The sequence below is a fragment of the Adiantum capillus-veneris genome, chromosome 10 (genome assembly GCF_014529385.1).
Source record: "Adiantum capillus-veneris isolate H3 chromosome 10, ASM1452938v2, whole genome shotgun sequence".
Taxonomy (NCBI): domain Eukaryota; kingdom Viridiplantae; phylum Streptophyta; class Polypodiopsida; order Polypodiales; family Pteridaceae; genus Adiantum; species Adiantum capillus-veneris.
The window spans coordinates 31,765,559-31,772,566 of record NC_140940.1 but is presented as its reverse complement, the minus strand read 5'-3'; the positions used below and the strand labels follow the sequence as shown (position 1 = coordinate 31,772,566).

The 7,008-nt window shown below is 41.9% G+C and overlaps 1 pseudogene; it reads left to right on the top strand.

Moving 5' to 3' along the window:
- Positions 1 to 2,268: 2,268 nt before the first annotated feature.
- On the top strand, positions 2,269 to 2,620 carry LOC147448652 (uncharacterized; annotated as a pseudogene).
- The last annotated feature ends 4,388 nt before the right edge of the window (positions 2,621 to 7,008 follow it).

Genomic DNA, 7,008 nt, shown 5'->3' with positions numbered 1-7,008 from the left:
ACCTCGTATGAACCCTTGTACTTGTTGAAAGGTATCCAATCCTTCCAACTTGAGGATAACGTCCCGATAGTGAGAGATATATTCAAGGAGTGATGGATACTGGCGCATGGAACATGTGTCCCAATCGGTCCAATTCCGATCTGCCTCATTTGTAGGCAAAAAATCCTTGCTGAACATTGTTTCAAAGGCTGCCCAACTCTGTGGTATGATGTTCTTCTCCTTGAGAGACATCCACCATTTGTAGGCCTTGCCTTCCAGAGTTAGGCTCGTTTGCAGAGCTCTTACTACATCCGGAGTGTGCCGTAAGGCATGAATTCCATCCCATTTACTGAGAAAGATGGTCACTGCATCCTTATTGCAGTCCCGGTCTTCGCCTTTGAAAATTGGTGGTTTGAAATTTTTCAATAAATCATCTACCTCTTTGGTAGTGAGAGTATGCAGTGTTTCATTAATTGGGCCTTGCCCTTGTGTTCCAACGTGCTCATGCATGTGAGTGTCAGTCAGACCCTTGGTCTGCTGTTGCAGCAATTGAATGACTAAATTAGAAATTTTAGTAACATTAAAATTTTTTTCCATGACTGTCATGCGTGTTTGAAGTGCCCGAAATTCCTGAATATCGAGCAATTCATAAGTATCTTCTCCTGCCATAGCGTCGCGGGTACTCTCCTTGAGAGTACCAGCTGCGAGCCATCATTGGCAGGAGCAGGAATACTTTGCTCAAAATCGAAATTCATGTTGATATCCGAATCCATGGCTACATAGTGCAGTGCAAGAAGTACTCATAACAAAAATACCTGATCTCGGTTTTACTTGTAAAGTATAGCTACTCCGTGTCGTAGCAGGTGCACTTGTTTTTTGTAAGCACGTTAGTGTTGAATCCAACCAAGAGCATCTTGAAAATGTTACCATATACATGTGGTAGTGATGTATGTGAACACACTAGGACCGCCAGGGCATTTTTTCCCTCTTTAGGAGGTTTTTTCCCCCGTGCATTGTATATACGCCAATCACTCTAGGGCTATCTATCTTTTCATTGCACACTAAGTAACACACTCTCTATTGTGTGCCTTGAGCTTCCTTCGTCTTCTCCGAGCTGTGTGTGTTTCTCTGCAACCCTAATTCCAACAATTGGTATCAGAGCAGGTCACGTTGTGACGTGTTTTTACGGAATGATACAAGCCACCCCAAAGACTTTGGAAAGGGTTTTTTAATGCTTTTGGGTCCCTTATATGTCAATAAATCATGCTTGTACAAAGTGTACAAAGGCGGTGTGTGCCAGCTGTCTCTACGCATGCGGGCCAGTTGTGCGGGGTGCATAGTTTTGTTGTTTTTGTACATAGACGTGTTGAGACTTGAAAGAGTCACTTAGTACTTGAAAAATATGAAAAAAACTGAGTTTTTATCAGCTTGAGTTCATGAGTGAGTGGGGAATTTGACAGAGGAAGATCTAGCAGCAAGAAGCCCTGATTGCCGCGAGGGATAGAGGCGTTTGGGAGTAGAGCAGCCTGTCTTGCTAGTCGAGGGCCCGATGTGGTGAGTTGAGAGTGTGTATCTCCTCAATGGGCTGATGAAGTGGGTGCCTAGCTCTGCATATTGACCTCTCTTCATCTTGTTTTGAGGTATGGTGGCTATGGTGTGTGCAGCTCCTTGTGGTGCAGCTAGTCGAGGGTACACTATGTGCTGCAATGCCTTGCTTGTACATATATCAAAGGGCAAGGTTTCCCCAAGTTTTCCATCACTTTTTTTTATTTTTTTTGCTGAACTTTGTGGGTTTTCAAATTAAGCTTGATTTGAGTGGGTTTTGGTCAAGCTATGTGTATATATGGGAGCGCCTATGGAAGCCCTACTAGCACATGAAAGGGCGTTTGAAAAGAAGTGAAGCTCTTTGAGTTATGGTCAAAAGTGCAGAGATTTCCATGGTTTTTTTCTCACTTTTTTCCTTGATTTTATTTCTTCCTTGGTGTCTTTGAGTGCAATGGAGTGTAGTGGGAGTTGTAGCGGTGTAGAGGGAAGCTAATCGGAGCTAGTCGAGGCTAGTCGAGGTTGAGTGTGTGTCAAACTGAGAAAATTAGTGAGAGAAGATCAGCCCATATTATCTCGAGAGAGATATACTCTTCATCCTCTTTTCTTGGTGTTGGTTTGAGGTGTTGTAGAGGCCATCCCCCCAATCCTTCACATAAACTGGTGCCCCCACGGAGGAGAAGAGAATCCTTCTAACAGGGTTTTGATCTACAGATTGGCATCCATTTGAAAATGAACTCAAGGCCTATGGCGGGAGATGGGTATGAAGTATTCAAGGGTGGGAAAGGAGAAGATGTGGACAAGTTCATCCGAAGGATCGAATTGATTGCATTGAAGAGCAATAGGGACGATGGTGCATTCAAGGTACGTTTGGTGAGTTTGCTACTTGAAGGTGAAGCACGTGAATGGTATGAAGATAGGCTTGAAGGTGGTGTAAAGGGAGATTGGAATCTTCTTTCTCATGCCTTGAGAGAAGAGTTTGAGAAGGAGGATGATCCTGAGTATTTGTGGAAAGAGCTAAGCAAGCTGCAACAAGGAGAACATGAAGACATCAATGTGCACATAAACAGGTTTGAAGCTTGTTGGAGAAAGATCATAAAGGGACTTGAAGAGAATCAAATGCCCCCTAATTTCTTGAAGAAAGATAGGTTTGTGGTTGTCTTACATCAAAGCATTAGAGACAAGGAGGAGCTCAAGGACCCAGGGACCTACAATGAGGCAGTAAAGGTTGCTAGAGAGCAATGGAGAAAGAAGGTGAGAAGGCATGAAATGGCAAATAGGGAAAGAGAAGCAAATGTACATCAAAGGTATGGTTATGTATCAACAAATAATGTGGTTGAGCCTTTGCCTTTGGATATGCATGTTGAAAGGGAAATCCATGTAGAAGCTCCAAGAGTGGACAATAGAGGATAGGAATCCTTTCACCAAGACATTCAAAGATTGACAGAGCAAATAGGAAACCTCAACCTTGCTATGCAAGCTATCCAAAAACAAGTAAGAATACCTCAAGGAGAACGGCCTCAAAGGAATAGAGGTGATAATGTGATGTGTTACAATTGTGGGGAGAGAGGGCATATATCGCCCAATTGCAATCAACCAAGGAGAGAGCCAAGAGGTATATATCCTATCATACAAAGACAAATAGGTAATGAAGGCAATGTAAATGGAAATGTGCAACCTCTCCAAGGTCAAGGACTTGCACAACAACAGGGACAAAATCAAGCTCAAGCACCTCCGCAATTTAACGAAGGAATTTTGGAGGCAGTTGAGGAGGGAGATGAAGATGATGAGGTTGATGTCTTTGCAAATAAGAGAACAAGGGCACAAAAATCAGGGAGTGAAGGCCTTTTCAAAGAGGAAAGAACAAGGACAAAGCCAAGGAGAGATGTAGATAAAGGCAAGGCACCTATGGAAGAGGCTGAAAGTAGTAAGCAGGCAAAGGTAAGGGCAAGAAGAAGGAAGATAGGCATGGATGATTTTCAGCTTGGGAAGGGTCAATCAACATACAATATCTTAGAAGACTTGAAGAACAAGAGGGCCGACATATCATATGGGAAACTCTTGCATTTGAGCTCAAGTATGAGAAGGCACTGGCATAAACTAGCTAGTGTTAGAAGGGTGAAGGTAAAGACACGCGATGCACATGTAGTGCAGCTTCATAAAGTTACTAATGTTTTGCCTGTGGTTGATGCTTGGATACATGGAAGGAGGGTGAATAAGGCGTACATGGATGGTGGAGCCCAAGTGTGCGTTATGACAGAGGAAACAATGGAGCAATTGGGATTGCAGCTCACAGGCAAATCCTTGTTCAGTGTGAAGATGGAAAATAGTAGTAGAGTGAAATTCTTGGGAGTTATTCATGACTTGGAGCTTAATGTTTTGGGTCAAAGGGTTGTCATGGACATTCATGTGATACCTGCAAAGCTTGGGGCATATCCAGTTATATTGGGTAGACCTTGGTTGATTGCTATGAGGTCACGGCAGGACTGGTACAGGGGATGTATTGACCTCTTTGTGGACAGGCCTAAAGAGAAGAGGATTAGATATGATATGAAAACATGTAAGGTGTTGGAAATTGATGATGAACCAGCTATGCATCAAGATTTATCACCATCCACTTATGACATGTGTGACAGTTCTTCTAGTGCATCCTCTACATGTACTGACGATGAGGTTTATGATCAAAGTCTTCTTAATCTTGATGTAGATCTTTGTGGGATACATGTATATGATGAAAATTGTGATAAAGGGGATGCTATGAGATCAGAAAATTACCATGGGGCTGATCATGAGCCGAATGTACCAAAAGATGAATTAATGGATATGCTTGCAGGTGACCTCACTAGTCGTGAGAGAGAAGCATATGACGCATTGTTTGATAAGTATCCCAAGTTGTTTGCCAAAGATTATGCTCAAATGAGGGGAACAAAGAGTGTTGTTCACGAAATAAAGCTTAAAGAAGGTGCAAAGCCTGTTGCTCAAAAGCTAAGGAGATTGGGCACCATTCAACGAAAGGTGTTGGAGATAGAGGTGAGTATGCTTTTGCAAGCTGGTTTTATCTACCTTGTGGATGATGCAGAATGGGTTTCCCCTGTGGTTATAGTCCCAAAAAAGGTAAATAAATGGAGAATATGTGTGGACTATAAGCCATTGAATGCGGCAACAAAGCGGCATCACTATCCCCTTCCCTTTCAGGATGAGATTTTGGACACTGTTGCAGGTCATGAGAGATATTCGGTATGTGATGGGTTCGGTGGGTATTTTCAAATTGGGATTGCATATGAAGATCAAAAGAAGACCAGCTTTTTGACCCCATGGGGAGTGTTTTGCTATAGGGTGATTCCCTTTGGCTTGATGAATTCTTATGCGAGCTTCCAAAGTTGGATGGACAAAGTGTTGGGGCCTTACCTTGGAAGCTTTGTAAAAGTTTTTATGGATGATTTTTGTGTTTACAGTGATAGAATGCTTCATGTGAAAAATCTTGATATGGTTTTTAAAAGGATTGATGATGATGGGGGTCAACTCAATCCTTTGAAATGTAAAATTGCAAGAGCTAGAGTGATACTTCTTGGCCATGAGGTAAGTGAGAATGGGATAGCTCCAGATCTTGCAAAAGTGGAATGTTTGCTTATGATAGAGAGTCCTAAAAGTACAAAGGAATTGATGAGTTTTGTACAAAAGTTAAGGTACTTGTCAAGGTCTTTTTGTATGCTTGCTGAATATGTGCACCCTTTGCAAGAAGCAACACAAAAAGACCCTTTTCTTTGGACTGAGCATGAGCAAACAGCTTTTGAAGACGTCAAGGAAAAGCTATCTACATTACCTTTGATGATGCCTCCTTGTTGGGATGAAATGTTTTACTTGAGCTTGAGCGTGGGTGAGCATGCTATCGGTGCAGTATTGATGCAAAAAGGAAAAAAGCAATCTTATATGAGGCCGGTTTACTACATAAGCAAAGTGAAGAATGATGCACAAAAATCTTGGCATGAGATCGAGCAATTGGTTTGGGAATTGGTATATGCAACAAAAAGGCTGAAATCTTATCTTATTTGTAAGCCTTTTGTGGTGTTAACATCATGTAGTTTATTGCCTCATGCACTAAGGTATCCTGGGGATAGTCCTAAATTGCAAAAGTGGATACTTAGCTTGCAACAATTTGACATGAGCTTTACTAAGGAGGATAGTGTGAGAGCAAATATGGCGGATATGCTCACTTTTAAAGAGATTCATGCAAGGAGTGATTTGAAGAAAGATTTGGAAAAAAAGATAGCACCAAGCCCAACTATGCATGCGGAGCTTCAGGATGTAGAGGGTACCTTATACTTTGACGGGGCTTTCAAAAGGAGCATTAATAAGGGCACTATTGGTTATGTATTTGTGGATAAAAATGGAATTGAGTGTTGGTTTGGAAGCCAAGAAGTGTATGTAAAGAGTAATAATGAGGCTAAGTATGCAAGCCTCTATTTGGGCCTGGAAGAATGTGTCAAAAGACATGTAAGGAGGCTTTTAATCAAAGGTGATTCTATGTTGATTGTGCGGCAAGTTCAAGGTACCTGGAGGTAAATCAAGAAGGCATGAAGGGCTGGTTTTTCAAAGTGAGGAAGTTGTTAAATTCTTTTACTTCCTTTCAAATATGGCATGTACCACGAAATATGAATGTAAGGGCTCATGAGTTGGCGGAACAGGTGTTAACAAAGGATGTGCATGCGGTGATAATTAGAGATCCAAGGTATCTTGGAAGGGAATCCCTCCATGAGGAAGAACATGTATTGCAAACGGGTTTTGCAAGAAAGGGATTGGCTTCTCAACAAAGGCATGCAATCACACAAAGAGCTATGAGGTATGTCTTGATTGGAGAGAAAATGTATCACAAGGGGGCTGATGGTGTCATGAGAAGAGTTCTCTACCATGATGAAGTTTTTGATTGCTTAAAAGCATGTCATGAGGAAGGATGTGGAGGCCATTTTGGAGTGGAAATTACAAGAAGGAAAGTATTGAATGCTCAACTTATGTGGCCAAGTATGAATAGGGATGTTGTGCATTCGTGTAAAAGATGTCACGAGTGCCAAATATATCAAAAGAGAAAGTTGATGCCTGAGCCTTTGAGACACATTGTAAGCTATGGACCTTTTGAGAAGTGGGGTGTGGATGTAATTGGTCCTCTTCTAGGCACTAGAAATGGGAAGCACTACATAATTAGTGCAGTGGATTATATGACAAGATGGCCAGAAGCAAAGGCTAGTAGAGGGGCTACAAGCAAAGATGTATGCAGCTTTATTTTTTATTGCATATGTTGTAGGTTTGGAGTGTCGTTGGAGCTTGTAAGTGATCAAGGGAAAGAGTTTAGGAATGATCTTATCACTGAATTGGTGGAGAAATTGGAGATCAAACATAGGTATGCTACTCCTTATCATCCACAATGCAACGGGTTGGTGGAGGCATTCAATGGAGTTTTACAGAAGATATTGTTCAAGCTTGTGGAAGAAC